This window comes from Narcine bancroftii, chromosome 4 (genome assembly GCF_036971445.1).
Source record: "Narcine bancroftii isolate sNarBan1 chromosome 4, sNarBan1.hap1, whole genome shotgun sequence".
Lineage (NCBI taxonomy): Eukaryota > Metazoa > Chordata > Chondrichthyes > Torpediniformes > Narcinidae > Narcine > Narcine bancroftii.
Genome location: NC_091472.1, coordinates 235,860,203 through 235,876,564, shown reverse-complemented (window position 1 = coordinate 235,876,564; position 16,362 = coordinate 235,860,203). Strand labels below are relative to the sequence as shown.

General features: G+C 43.5%; 1 protein-coding gene across 1 annotated transcript in view; it reads left to right on the top strand.

Annotated features, from left to right (window-relative positions):
• LOC138761735 (rho guanine nucleotide exchange factor 25-like) overlaps nt 1-3,719 on the top strand; it is a 57,090-nt gene extending 53,371 nt beyond the window's left edge. Inside the window, exon 14 of the mRNA XM_069934389.1 lies at nt 1,335-3,719. The gene's annotated coding sequence lies outside the window, so the exon portion shown is untranslated. The remainder of the gene's footprint in view (nt 1-1,334) is intronic.
• The last annotated feature ends 12,643 nt before the right edge of the window (nt 3,720-16,362 follow it).

Here is a 16,362-nt window from a genome sequence, read left to right as displayed (position 1 = left end):
TGTACAGGAGGCTGGATGAAGTAGATGACCACTATAGATTCACTTGGAAGGACAGTTTGGGACCCCAAATGATTATGAAGGAGGAGGTATGGGCACAAGTGGAGCATATCCTGTTATTACAGGGGTATGAACTAAGGAGGTGAAGAGAGGGAAGTGATGAGTGGATGAGGGAGCGGTCCCTGCAGAAAGCAAAGAGGAGGGAGAGGGAAAGATGTGTCAGGAGATGGGATCATGGTGTAGGTGGCAGAAATTGCAGAGGATAATGTGTTGGAAATGAAGCCTGGTGGGGTGGTTTTACAGGACGGGCTTTTCCAACAATACTTCATTATCCCTCAACTCCAATTTTGCATAGTCACTTTTTTGCACCATGATTAATGTGAATATTTATGTCTGTTTTTTTTATATTCATTGTCTCTTTTTAATTCAATTCCATGTACTATTATTGCTTTGCATTTCTTTCCACAAAGTAAAAGTGTCAGGTGAGGCGCAGTTAACATGGCGGTTAACGCAATGCTATTTCAGCTCCAGTGACCTGGGTTCGAATCCCGCGCTATCTGTGAGGAGTTTGCACATTCTTTTCTTTCTCCCCTTCCCCCAACCCCCCGTGTCTGTACTGGTTTCTCTAGTTTCCTCTTGCTTTCCAAAGACGGGGTTGTTCTGTGATTTGGTCACATGGGTATATTTGAAGGATCGTTGGTCAGAGGGAGCTGTTACCGTGCAGTGTCGCTGAATTGAAGTCCCTGATTTGGCAGGAGCAAGGAAGAATGTTGATGCACATGTGCATTGTATGATGCATCTGACAATCAATTCAATGACATTGTCAACCCTCTTGGAATCCCAGCCAACAAAGATTGTCAAATGCAAGTAGTCACCAATCTCAGCCAAAGCCTTGTGCTGAGTTTCACTGTTGCATTCACTGCTGCAGATTCCAAAGATGAAACCAACCTCTCTCTCTCTCTCTCTCACTCACACACACACACACACACGCACGCACGCACGCACTCTCTGTCTCTCCCACTCTTCCATCATCCAGCAATCTCTGCTGGAGCCATTGGACACTCTTCTGAAGGGAAAGCAGGCAGAGCTCCAAACCTTTCTCAGACCATTGCTGTCCGTGAAGCCCTAACCCCAGATAGAAACCAACAAGGGAGCAAAGGGAGGGGATGACCTGAAGATCTGAGGGAAAGCCTAATATGAAAGAAGTATTATCTGTGGGCAGGCAGCTCTGGAATGAGGGTGGGGGGAAGTTCTGGATTGCGCTGCGCTGGGATCACTGAGACAGAAATGAGAATCCATTTCCTCATCTGACTCTGTCCTCTTTTTCTCTACTCTAGGCAGTACAGCAGAGACACGAATGGCCACAGTTGCAGCTCAGAGGACAAGCGTTGGAGTCAAGACAAGCTGCAGGAAAGCAATCCGTAAAATCTCTGTTTGTGTGTTTTCCTTTGCTTGAAAGGATTCCAGTTCAGGAGCTTGTATACCAGGGGTCGCGATCACCACTCCTGGTTCTTACTCCATGAACTAATTCTCAGAACAAGTCACAGAACACGGAAAATTGCAGCTCAGTGCACAACTGCCTAGAATTTTCCTTGTATCTCACCATTTTTCTCAGTTCCAAGCACCCATCCAGTGATCTCCTAAATGATCATTAGTTCCACGACCACTGTTGCCAGCAGTGCATTCCATGTACCCACCACTCTGTGTGAAAAACTTACCTCTTACATAACTCTGTATTTACTCCCAAGCATGTTAAAACTCTGCCCCCTCATGTTAGTTATTTCAGCCCTGGGGGAAAAGCCTCTGACCTCACTCTCTGTTGCTCCAAAAATAAAAATGACCAAGCATAAAGCATACACTCCAATCCCTGTAAATCTTTTCTGCACCCTTTCCATAGCATCCACATCCTTCCTGTGATGAGGTGACCAGAACTGAACACAATATTCCAAGTGGGGTCTAACTATGGTCTTGAACTGTGCCTCGCAGTTAAAGGTTCAGATGTGGGATGATAGATATAGGAACAGAAGTAAGCCAATTGGCTCTTCGAGCCCACTCTGCCATTGCATCATGAACCGATCTCCCACTCAGCCCCACTCTCCTGCCTTTTTCCCATAACCTTTAATAGTTATCTGAATAGTCAATCAATCTTTCCACTCAATGACCTGGCCTCCACATCTGCCCGTGGCAGCAGATTCCAGAGTTTCACCACTCTCTAACTAAAGAAATTTCTCTGCATCTCTTTTTTTAAATGAGCACCTTTTGATCTTGAAGTTGTGCCCTCTTGTCCTTGTTTCGCAACCATGGAAACAACTTGGTCACATCTACCTGCCAGACCTTTCATTCAAAATGCTTCTATGAGGACTCCCCCATTCTTCTGAACTCCAAGGAGTGCAATCCAAGAGCCGATGATGATCATGAACTCTTCCGAGCACAAGAGAATGTAAGGCAAGTTGTGTAACCCAACCTCCTACCATAACCCACCTGCCTTAGGATCTCCGCAGAATTCCTTTGATGGTTTTCCTGGAGACTGTGCCTGATGCAAACTTCCTGCGTCCCAGAGGGAGCTTTTCAACTGAGCTTTTATCCTTTAGATCACAGTCAATGTGTTCAAGCAACTTTTTTCCAAAAATAAACTTTATTCACAATAAATTATTTGCAAAAAAATAAAGACATTTGTTCAAAGCCTTTTCATATTCTTAGTGTGATATCTATACATTTCCATCAATATACACCGTTTAATTCATTCTCCATTGCCACCACTGTGGCACCTTGGAGTTACTCTCTGCTCTGTTGTTTGAGGAACTTCCCCTCTGGTCTCAGCCCCTCAATGCCCGGTAACAGAAGGTCACCAGACTGTGGTCCTTTCCCACACCACCCTTGTGTTGGCTGCACCAAGCCTCAGTGCATCCCTCAGCATGTACTCCTGCAGCCTGAAATGTGCCAGTCAGATCATTCCCTCATCGACATCTTGGTGTGCTGGAGGACTAACAAGTTTTGGGTGGATCAAGCGGCGTCTTTCACTGAGTCAATGATCTTCCAGTCGCTCTGAATGTCTATCTCTGCATCTATCCCTGGGAACAGCCCATAAATCTGAGTCCTCTGTCACGCTGTTGCTGGGGATGAATCGGTATGAGCATTCTGGCATCTTCTCCACACACTCTTGATGAATTCACATTCTGCAAAGAGTTTGGCACCTGTCTCCTCTGCACTGCAATCGTCTCAGGGACTATGTGTGTTATGGGTGATATTTCTATCATAACGGAAGGATCTGAGTGGAGAGCTCTTCTCACTGCCAGCCAGGCCAAGATTAGGTGTAGTGACTATCAGTTGTCCAAAGTTGATCTCGGGCGTACAGGCAAGAGTGAGGGTTCCTGATCCTTAATGACCTGGCCAGTTAGTATGGCTCAGTGAAGGGAAGGTTTGGCCTTTTTCAGGTGAATGGGGCAAGGTGGAATATCAGTCCGATATTGTGAAAGGGTGATGACTCACAGACCTCCAAGCACAAGCCGAGGTTAGAAAAAGGGGGATGATACCAGTCTGATTCCTGTTCCCAAAACATATTCTATTAGTTCTTGCATTTCCACTGTGTTCACTGCTGATTTTCCTGTGTTTCACATTTCTGTGCATGCATGTTTTAATAAAATAATGTCTTTTAAAGAAATGTTGACCTGAGCTACATGCTGTTACATCATATATCAAATTAAAGTTGATAAACTTCTCAAGCTCTTGTTGAATGTTTGTTTCTCCCATGTTCTCTTGCCCAGATACAATGTAAAGTAATCCCTTTAAGCCTTTCATTTCTATAGCATGTTTCATGATTGCAACATCCGCTGTTGTACGAAATACAACAGCCATTGGCAGGGAACATAGAAATCTTCAGCACAGTACAGACCTTTCAGCCCATGGTTATATGGAATATAACTGAATCAAACAATTTTTCTGCTACATGACCCTCCATTTTTTTCCATTCTTTGCACCTATCTAATAGACTTAAAAGATCCTATTATACCTGCCTCCACCAGCATTGCCTGCAGCACACTCCATGCACCCACCACCACTCGCTATGAAAAACTTACCTCTGGCACTCCACTCCCCCCCCACCACCCCCACTGTGCTTACACCCAAAGGAGCGGATCAAGAACTTCAAATTCCTGGGTGTCAGCATCTTCAAGGATCTGTCCTGGAGCCTCCATGTGGATGCAATCATGAAGAAGGTAGTCAAGCGGCTATAATTCGTGAGGTGCTTGAGATTTGGAATGTCATTAAAGATTCTTGAAAACTTTTGCAGGTGAGCATTCTGGTTGGTTGCTTCACTGTCTGGTATGGAGGCACCAACTCTCAGAATCAAGGGCACCAAACTTCACCTCATCGAGGACATTTACAAGAGGAGGTGTCTTAAGAAAACAGCCTCTATCCTCAAGGACCCCCACCACCCAGGCCATGCCCTCTTCACTCTGCTACCATCAGGAAAAAAGCACAGGAGCCTGAAGATGAGCACTAGAGATCCTCGCTGCCATCAGATTCGTGAATAAAGACTTTACTTTGACTTTTCTTTCTTTTTTATTATTTTCATTAACATTTTAAAATATACACAGCATAAGGAGAAGAGAATAACACAATTATAATGGTCTGTCCAAGTCTACATAGTATGTATCATCAATTCCAGAGTGAAAATGTGACATATTAGAAATAATTCTCCAAACAAAACAGATAAAGAAATAATTATAATATATCTATATATACATAAACCCAACTAATCTACTTTAAAAAAAAGAATTTTAAAAAGCAAAAAAAAACAACTGAGCGACCTATCTTGAGGATCTGACAAATAGTTTAAAAACTCGCTCCATTTTACACCTTTCTTCTTCTTTGGCTTGGCTTCGCGGACGAAGATTTATGGAGGGGGTAAATGTCCACGTCAGCTGCAGGCTCGTTTGTGGCTGACAAGTCCGATGCGGGACAGGCAGACACGGTTGCAGGGGAAAATTGGTGGTTGGGGTTGGGTGTTGGGTTTTTCCTCCTTTGCCTTTTGTCAGTGAGGTGGGTGAGGTGGGGTGGGCTCTGCGGTATAACAAAAATAGCAAAAACTATATTATATCTGGAAAGGAAGAGTTAATTCATGGAATAACGTCAGATATATCCCATGAAAGTAATCAATAATTCGTTTCCTTGTCTCTTCAAATTTAGCAGTTGTATCTAAAGTATGACTTCTAATTTTTTTTTCAACATTTAAGAAAGACACAACATGAGAAAGCCATTGAAATAATGTAGGAGAATCAGAGTCTATCCATTTAAAATTAGCTTCTAGCTAATAGTGTAGAAAAATATATAACTCAATATGCAGAAGTAGGTTAACAACCTACATCTGTAATTCCAAAAAGAGCAGTTAAGGGGTTAGGCTGTAAATGAATAACCAGTATCATTGATAGAGTTTTAAAAATATCTTTCCAAAAGTTTTCTAACACGGGACATGACCAAAACATTTGAGTCAGTGAAGCCGCATCAGTATTGCATCTGTCACAAGGCACACTCTTATTAGGAAAGATGCGAACTCATTTATCTTTAAGCTCCATGAACTATTTTAAACTGTATTAAAGACTGACGTGCACAAAGTGAACAAGTATTAACTAGTCTAGTAATTCTTCCCCTGTTTCAGGAGATAAGGTTAGTTGAAGTTCTGATTCCCATGTTTGATGAATCTTATCCATGGGAACTGATTTCAAATTTAATATAAGTATAAATAGTACCAATTAAGCCCTTCTGAAAGGGGTTTAACCAGAACAAAGAATCGAGTAAATCTGGTTGCTGTAATGTTAGATAATTAGGCATTTCTGTATTCAGGAAATTTCTAATCTATAGATACCTAAAAAAAATGCATGTATGGTAAATAATATTTGGTAGAAAGTTGTTCAAAAGACATCAACCCCCATCGGCGAATAAATCTACAAAAGAGATCATTCCTTTAATCTTTCAAATAAGGAAGGTTCGATCAAGAGCAGATGGTGTAAAAAAAATTAAGATATATAATATTAGCCACGGCAAAAAAATTTAGTCCAAAACACTTGACTTTTCATGCACTATTTTTGTTTATTGCTGTAAAGTGATTTATATAAATGTTTGCACTGTGACGCTGCCGCAAAACAACAAATTTAATGCCTTGTTCATGACAATAAATTCTGATTCTGTTGCCCCTGATGACTTCTGGAAGTTCTCCGAACTTCTGGACAGCACACAGCATAATAAGGCAGGTATCTCACCAGCCAGGAGTTGACCACAACAGCCACACCAGCAAAAGGATCCCCACTCTATCTATCCCCAGGGTAGAGAGAGAAGGAGGAGTGGAAATTACAGCAACGTGCATTGAAGTGAAGATGGGCTGGATGCCTTGGGCCAAACCTTTATGCATTTGCTCATTCCCCTTTGCACTGTTTTAATGTTGTGTGAGTGGTGCTGTTTGCATAATTCTGATGTAAAGTCCACAGTCTGTACAGCAGGCTTTAATTAGCTTAAACTTATAGACACCAGTCTCAGTATCTTGCTGGACCCATTTGTCTGACCATCCCCAAAGGGGCCAGCTCAAGTCTTTATGCAGGCCGGTGATTGACAGCTGGCAGGTGGGGATCAGCCTCCCGGGTTTCCTACCTGCAGATACAGTGATTGCCTCCAGCAGTAGCTGGTAGGAGTGCAGCCAGGGTAGTGGTTGTATCACCACACACCTAAATACTGACAAAGGCAACGATCCTCCTCGAAGCTAGAGGTTTTTGGATGTTAAATAAATCATCTAGGGGCAAAAACACACATCGTCTGCACTGAGTTCCTCATTTCATTCTCTTAATCCTTTACCTGCTGGGACGGATTATTTCTTTTCTCTTATTCGGGGAGAGAGAGGGTGTGAATTACATTTGTGCACCTATATGCCTCAGATAAAGTTGCCACACTTCAACGAATGTGTCGAATCTCTTCCGTAAACTGTAGGTGATTTTCTCCAGAGGAATGCAACACTGTATTTCCATAATCCATCGTGTAATTCTTAGCTGGGAGTCAGACTTCCACATAACCATTATCTAATTCCTGCCTACTGACAAGGAGACCTTCACAAACTGAATTTGGTGTTTGGACAGTCTAAACTGTACTTCCCCAGTGACCCGTAGAAGGTACAACTCTGGTTCCTGTGGAAAATCCACCTTTGCGATTTTTTGCAGAGTGTCCCCCAGGCCTTTCCAGAAGGATCTCATTCTTGTACTCAGCCAGGTGGAGTGGACAAAAGTTCTTACCTCCACTCCACACCTAAAGCACATTTCCCAAATTTCTGGCTTTGACGTGTATGGTATAACTGATGCAAGAAATTATATTGCACCTGCATGTGTCTGGCATTAACAGTTCCCATCAGGCTATTCAGACTGAAATCTTCCCACCACCATTCATCAATTGTTATGCCCAAGTCTAACTCCCATCTTTCCCTTGACCAATGTAATCCCATCTTCAGGCCTTCACTTTGGATTTATAGAATACATCCTAGAGATAAATTTACACACAATCCCCGTTCGAATTAGAGTCTCCATGTCACTACAGTCAGGCAGTCATTCCATAGTTTGCCTCTAGGAAAGTTCTTAATTGTCGAAAGCAGAAGATGTAAGGGGGAAGTGGAGGTGCAAGGTGGGGTGGAGGTGCAAGCTGGGGTGTGGAGGCACAAGGGGGTGGAGGCACAAATGCGGTATGGAGGCGCAAGAGGGGGTGTGGAGGCACAAGGGGGTGGAAGTGCAAGAGGGGGGTGTGGACGCACAAGGGGGGTGGAGGCACAAGGGGGGGTTTGGATGCACAAGGGGGGGTGTAGAGGAGCAAGTGGTGTCTGAAGGCGGAGTGGGGGTGTCCTCAGTGACAATCCTCTTTTCAGTCCAGAGCCTCCACAGGTCTCACCCATATTTTAACCATATGTTTTAAAATTGGGTTGTCTGTCCTGCTGGTTATAATTCTGGAATTCCATATACAAATCAAATCATTATACACATCCTCTTTTAGAGAGTGCAATCCAATTTGTACCCATGAGGGGGTATTGTCCCACTCAAAAAATTAAGAAATGCATCTCATTTGAGCCGCCAAATAATAATGTTTGAAACTTGGCACCAAATGCCTCCTAACCTGTAATTCCATGTTAACTTTTCCATGGATATTCTAGGTATTTTACCGTACACAATAAATTGCCCAACATGCACATTAAGGCTTGTAAAAAAGGTTTAAGTTAGTGGAATGGGCAAGGACTGGATAATGAATTGCAAATCCTGGAAATATATTCATTTTTTTACACATTTGACCCTGCCAATTAGAGTGATGGGCAAAGTCATCCACCTACTCAAATCTTCTTCAACTTTACTAAGTTGCAGGAGGTAAATGAGTTTGTATAAATTCTGGAGCTCCTCATTCACCATTATTCCAAGGTATGTGCTGCCACCCGAGGGCCATTTGTTTGGACTTGTTGACTGGTTCTCAGTGTGATCAAAATTTGTCAATGGGATGATTTCATTTTTTCCCCAGTTTACCTTGTATCCTAAAACTTCACCAGAAGCTTTTTAATAGAATCTATAATTTAAAAAAGAGTGATCTTTACAACCACTCTGGACCAGTAAAGTGGGCAACAAAATAAAGTCAGTTTGTACTTGTCAAAGTTCCTCCACTTCCTGGAGAAGGCAGACTTTGTGTCCTGGTTTTGAAAATCTTTCCGACAGTGTCTTAACAACAAATGATCAGTTTCTTCAACAAACACCTGTCTCCAGTTGTCAATACCATATAGCTGATCAGGGATACACCACTCCAATACAGGCTCCAGGATTTCAAATGGCACTCTTTCACCTTCATAAATAAAGTCCACATTATTTTAAATAACTTGAATGCACCGCTCAAATAACAGCATCATCTTTGGAAAATAAATAATCTTTGATCCAGAGTACGCTTTCATCTTTGAGTTAAAACATCAACTAGTAAACCTCATATCTTCTGCAGACAGAATAGACACAGCTCTCCTTTTGAGTTTAATATGAGGTACATTCTCAGCATGTAATTTGGCTTTCTTCTTTCTTTCAGCATTTTGCATTCATAGGAAGAATTCTAGCTATTAAAACCAGATATTGAAGATCTATCTGATCCTCTCAATTTTAATTTAACTTTCCCAGCAACAGGATTGCTCATCCTCTTCTTTCTTTTCTTCAGTTGGTCATAGATAAGGTAAGATTCAAACGACATTGTTTCTTCAAACTCATCAGCAACCACAGTGTTTGTAGACCCCTTCGGTAAAGAAGCAGGTTGATTTCACTTATGACCTCTTCAACGAGAACTGTAGTCTTTCAGTCACTCTGGCTTCTATTGCCTTTTCCTGCAATTTCAGATCCAATTTTGCAACGTCCAAATCAATCTCCTTTTCTAACAGTTGAAAAAGAGGGGTTGAAGCACAGGGGTTGAAAGAGAGAGATTGAAACCAAAGGATTATTACAGAGGGGTGGAAACAGAGAGGTGGGAAAAAAAGGGGAAGAACTAGAGCAGAAGAAACAGAGTGGTAGCAAAAGAGCGGTAGAAACAGGAGAATTAGAAAGAAAAGGAGTAGAAACTGGTGGCAGAACAGAATGGGGAAATCAGTCAAGTAAGAAAAGATGGGTGTAAGTAAAGGTGTAGAAACAGGGTGAGAAACAGAGGGCAGAAATGGATAGAAACAAAGGGGCAGAAAGCAGAGAGATAGAAACAGAGGTTGAAACTGTGGGATTAAAACAGAGGGTTAGAAAAAGAGGGTCTGAAAAATAAGGGTGGAAACAAATGGATTGTATCAGAGGGGTAGAAACAGAAGGATTGAAACCAAAGTGTTGAAACAATGTAGTTGAAACAGAGGCTGGAAACAAAGGGATAGAATCATAGATACAGAAGGATAGAAACAGAGAGGGAGAAACAGAGGGGCAGAAAAAGAGGTAAGTATTTTCATATTTAAAACAGCTTAAAGCTACAATTGGATTTTTACAAGAGGCACATATATGTAGTTGTGATAACTCTCGTCTCATGGTACAGTGGAGGGGGTCAGCATTATTATACTTCCTTCCAACCCAATGTACTATGCATGCTCCATCCGCCACTCTAATACACCAATGTACTATGCAGGCTCAAACCGACTGTGTAATACACAAATGCATTGCGCATGCTCCAACCGGCATTCTAATACACCAATATACTATGCATGCTCCATCCGGCACTCTAATACACCAATGTACTATGCATGCTCCATCCGGCCCTCTAATACACCAATGTACTATGCATGCTCCTTCCGGCACTCTAATACACCAATGTACTATGCATGATCCAGCCGGCACTCTAATACACCAATGTACTATGCATGCTCCATCCGGCACTCTAATACACCAATGTACTATTTATGATCCAGCCGGCACTCTAATACACCAATGTACTTTGCATGCTCCATCCGGCACTCTAATACACAAATGCACTCCGCATGCTCCATCCGGCACTCTAATACACCAATGTACTATGCATGCTCCATCCGGCACTCTAATACACCAATGTACTATGCATGCTCCATCCGGCACTCTAATACACCAATGTACTATGCATGATCCAGCCGGCACTCTAATACACCAATGTACTATGCATGCTCCATCCGGCACTCTAATACACCAATGTACTATGCATGATCCAGCCGGCACTCTAATACACCAATGTACTATGCATGCTCCATCCGGCACTCTAATACACCAATGTACTATGCATGATCCAGCCGGCACTCTAATACACCAATGTACTATGCATGCTCCACCCGGCACTCTAATACATCAATGTACAATGCATGCTCCATCCGGCACTCTAATACACCAATGTACTATGCATGATCCAGCCGGCACTCTAATACACCAATGTACTATGCATGCTCCATCCCGCACTCTAATACACAAATTCACTCCGCATGCTCCATCCGGCACTCTAATACACCAATGTACTATGCATGCTCCATCCGGCACTCTAATACACAAATGCACTCTGCATGCTCCATCCGGCACTCTAATACACCAATGTACTATGCATGCTCCATCCGGCACTCTAATGCACCAATGTACTATGCATGCTCCATCCGGCACTCTAATACACCAATGTACTATGCATGATCCAGCTGCACTCTAATACACCAATGTACTATGCATGCTCCATCCGGCACTCTAATACACCAATGTAGTATGCATGCTCCATCTGGCACTCTAATACACCAATGTACTATGCATGCTCCATCCGGCACTCTAATACACCAATGTACTATGCATGATCCAGCCGGCACTCTAATACACCAATTTACTATGCAAGATCCATCCGGCACTCTAATACACCAATGTACTATGCATGCTCCATCCGTCACTCTAATACACCAATGTACTATGCATGAACCAGCCGGCACTCTAATGCACCAATGTACTATGCATGCTCCATCCGGCACTCTAATACACCAATGTACTATGCATGCTCCATCCGGCACTCTAATACACCATTGTACTATGCATGCTCCATCCGGCACTCTAATACACCAATGTACTATGCATAATCCAGCCGGCACTCTAATACAAAAATGCACTGTGCATGCTCCATCCGGCACTCTAATACACCAATGTACTATGCATGCTCCATCCGGCACTCTAATACACCAATGTACTATGCATGATCCAGCCTGCACTCTAATACACCAATGTACTATGCATGCTCCATCCGGCACTCTAATACACCAATGTACTATGCATGATCCAGCCGGCACTCTAATACACCAATGTACTATGCATGCTCCATCCGGCACTCTAATACACCAATGTACTATGCATGCTCCATCCGGCACTCTAATACACCAATGTACTATGCATGCTCCAGCTGGCACTCTAATACACCAATGTACTATGCATGATCCAGCCGGCACTCTAATACACCAATGTACTATGCATGCTCCATCCGGCACTCTAATGCACCAATGTACTATGCATGCTCCATCCGGCACTCTAATACACCAATGTACTATGCATGCTCCATCCGGCACTCTTACAACACCAATGTACTATGCATGCTCCATCCGGCACTCTAATACACCAATGTACCATGCATGATCCAGCCGGCACTCTAATATACCAATGTACTATGCATGATCCATCCGGCACTCTAATACACCAATGTACTATGCATGCTCCATCTGGGACTCTATTACACCAATGTACTATGCATGATCCATCCGGCACTCTAATACACCAATGTACTATGCATGCTCCATCTGGGACTCTATTACACCAATGTACTATACATGATCCATCTGGCACTCTAATACACCAATGTACTATGGATGATCCAGCCGGCACTCTAATACACCAATTCACTATGCATGATCCAGCCGGCACTCTAATACACCAATGTACTATGCATGCTCCATCCGGCACTCTAATACACCAATGTACTATGCATGCTCCATCCGGCACTCTAATACACCAATGTACTATGCATGCTCCAGCTGGCACTCTAATACACCAATGTAATATGCATGCTCTATCCGGCACTCTAATACACCAATGTACTATGCATGATCCAGCTGGCACTCTAATACACCAATGTACTATGCATGATCCAGCCGGCACTCTAATACACCAATGTACTATGCATGATCCAGCCGGCACTCTAATGCACCAATGTACTATGCATGCTCCATCCGGCACTCTAATACACCAATGTACTATGCATGCTCCATCCGGCACTCTTACAACACCAATGTACTATGCATGCTCCATCCGGCACTCTAATACACCAATGTACCATGCATGATCCAGCCGGCACTCTAATATACCAATGTACTATGCATGATCCATCCGGCACTCTAATACACCAATGTACTATGCATGCTCCATCCGTCACTCTAATACACCAATGTACTATGCATGAACCAGCCGGCACTCTAATGCACCAATGTACTATGCATGCTCCATCCGGCACTCTAATACACCAATGTACTATGCAAGCTCCATCCGGCACTCTAATACACCAATGTACTATGCATGCTCCATCCGGCACTCTAATACACCAATGTACTATGCATAATCCAGCCGGCACTCTAATACAAAAATGCACTGTGCATGCTCCATCCGGCACTCTAATACACCAATGTACTATGCATGCTCCATCCGGCACTCTAATACACCAATGTACTATGCATGATCCAGCCTGCACTCTAATACACCAATGTACTATGAATGCTCCATCCGGCACTCTAATACACCAATGTACTATGCATGATCCAGCCGGCACTCTAATACACCAATGTACTATGCATGATCCATCCGGCACTCTAATACACCAATGTACTATGCATGCTCCATCCGGCACTCTAATACACCAATGTACTATGCATGCTCCAGCTGGCACTCTAATACACCAATGTACTATGCATGATCCAGCCGGCACTCTAATACACCAATGTACTATGCATGCTCCATCCGGCACTCTAATGCACCAATGTACTATGCATGCTCCATCCGGCACTCTAATACACCAATGTACTATGCATGCTCCATCCGGCACTCTTACAACACCAATGTACTATGCATGCTCCATCCGGCACTCTAATACACCAATGTACCATGCATGATCCAGCCGGCACTCTAATATACCAATGTACTATGCATGATCCATCCGGCACTCTAATACACCAATGTACTATGCATGCTCCATCTGGGACTCTATTACACCAATGTACTATGCATGATCCATCCGGCACTCTAATACACCAATGTACTATGCATGCTCCATCTGGGACTCTATTACACCAATGTACTATACATGATCCATCTGGCACTCTAATACACCAATGTACTATGGATGATCCAGCCGGCACTCTAATACACCAATGCACTATGCATGATCCAGCCGGCACTCTAATACACCAATGTACTATGCATGCTCCATCCGGCACTCTAATACACCAATGTACTATGCATGCTCCATCCGGCACTCTAATACACCAATGTACTATGCATGCTCCAGCTGGCACTCTAATACACCAATGTAATATGCATGCTCTATCCGGCACTCTAATACACCAATGTACTATGCATGATCCAGCTGGCACTCTAATACACCAATGTACTATGCATGATCCAGCCGGCACTCTAATACACCAATGTACTATGCATGATCCAGCCGGCACTCTAATGCACCAATGTACTATGCATGCTCCATCCGGCACTCTAATACACCAATGTACTATGCATGCTCCATCCGGCACTCTTACAACACCAATGTACTATGCATGCTCCATCCGGCACTCTAATACACCAATGTACCATGCATGATCCAGCCGGCACTCTAATATACCAATGTACTATGCATGATCCATCCGGCACTCTAATACACCAATGTACTATGCATGCTCCATCTGGGACTCTATTACACCAATGTACTATGCATGATCCATCCGGCACTCTAATACACCAATGTACTATGCATGCTCCATACGGCACTCTAATACACCAATGTACTATGCATGCTCCATCCGGCACTCTAATACACAAATGCACTCTGCATGCTCCATCCGGCACTCTAATACACCAATGTACTATGCATGCTCCATCCGGCACTCTAATGCACCAATGTACTATGCATGCTCCATCCGGCACTCTAATACACCAATGTACTATGCATGATCCAGCTGCACTCTAATACACCAATGTACTATGCATGCTCCATCCGGCACTCTTATACACCAATGTACTATGCATGATCCAGCCGGCACTCTAATACACCAATGTACTATGCAGGCTCCAACCGACTCTGTAATACACCAATGTACTATGCATGCTCAATCCAGCACTCGAATACACCAATGTACTATGCATGATCCATCCGGCACTCTAATACACCAATTAACTATGCATGCTCCATCCGGCACTCTAATACACCAATGTACTATGCATGCTCCATCCGGCACTCTAATACACCAATGTACTATGCATGCTCCATCCAGCACTCTAATACACCAAAGTACTATGCATGCTCCAGCCGGCACTCTAATACACCAATGTACTATGCATGCTCCATCCGGCACTCTAATACACCAATGTACTATGCATGATCCAGCCGGCACTCTAATACACCAATGTACTATGCATGCTCCATCCGGCACTCTAATACACCAATGTACTATGCATGATCCAGCCGGCACTCTAATACACCAATGTACTATGCATGCTCCATCCGGCACTCTAATACACCAATGTAGTATGCATGCTCCATCTGGCACTCTAATACACCAATGTACTATGCATGCTCCATCCGGCACTCTAATACACCAATGTACTATGCATGATCCAGCCGGCACTCTAATACACCAATTTACTATGCAAGATCCATCCGGCACTCTAATACACCAATGTATTATGCATGCTCCATCCGTCACTCTAATACACCAATGTACTATGCATGAACCAGCCGGCACTCTAATGCACCAATGTACTATGCATGCTCCATCCGGCACTCTAATACACCAATGTACTATGCATGCTCCATCCGGCACTCTAATACACCAATGTACTATGCATGCTCCATCCGGCACTCTAATACACCAATGTACTATGCATAATCCAGCCGGCACTCTAATACAAAAATGCACTGTGCATGCTCCATCCGGCACTCTAATACACCAATGTACTATGCATGCTCCATCCGGCACTCTAATACACCAATGTACTATGCATGATCTAGCCTGCACTCTAATACACCAATGTACTATGCATGCTCCATCCGGCACTCTAATACACCAATGTACTATGCATGATCCAGCCGGCACTCTAATACACCAATGTACTATGCATGCTCCATCCGGCACTCTAATACACCAATGTACTATGCATGCTCCATCCGGCACTCTAATACACCAATGTACTATGCATGCTCCAGCTGGCACTCTAATACACCAATGTACTATGCATGATCCAGCCGGCACTCTAATACACCAATGTACTATGCATGCTCCATCCGGCACTCTAATGCACCAATGTACTATGCATGCTCCATCCGGCACTCTAATACACCAATGTACTATGCATGCTCCATCCGGCACTCTAATGCACCAATGTACTATGCATGCTCCATCCGGCACTCTAATACACCAATGTACCATGCATGATCCAGCCGGCACTCTAATATACCAATGTACTATGCATGATCCATCCGGCACTCTAATACACCAATGTACTATGCATGCTCCATCTGGGACTCTATTACACCAATGTACTATGCATGATCCATCCGGCACTCTAATACACCAATGTACTATGCATGCTCCATCTGGGACTCTATTACACC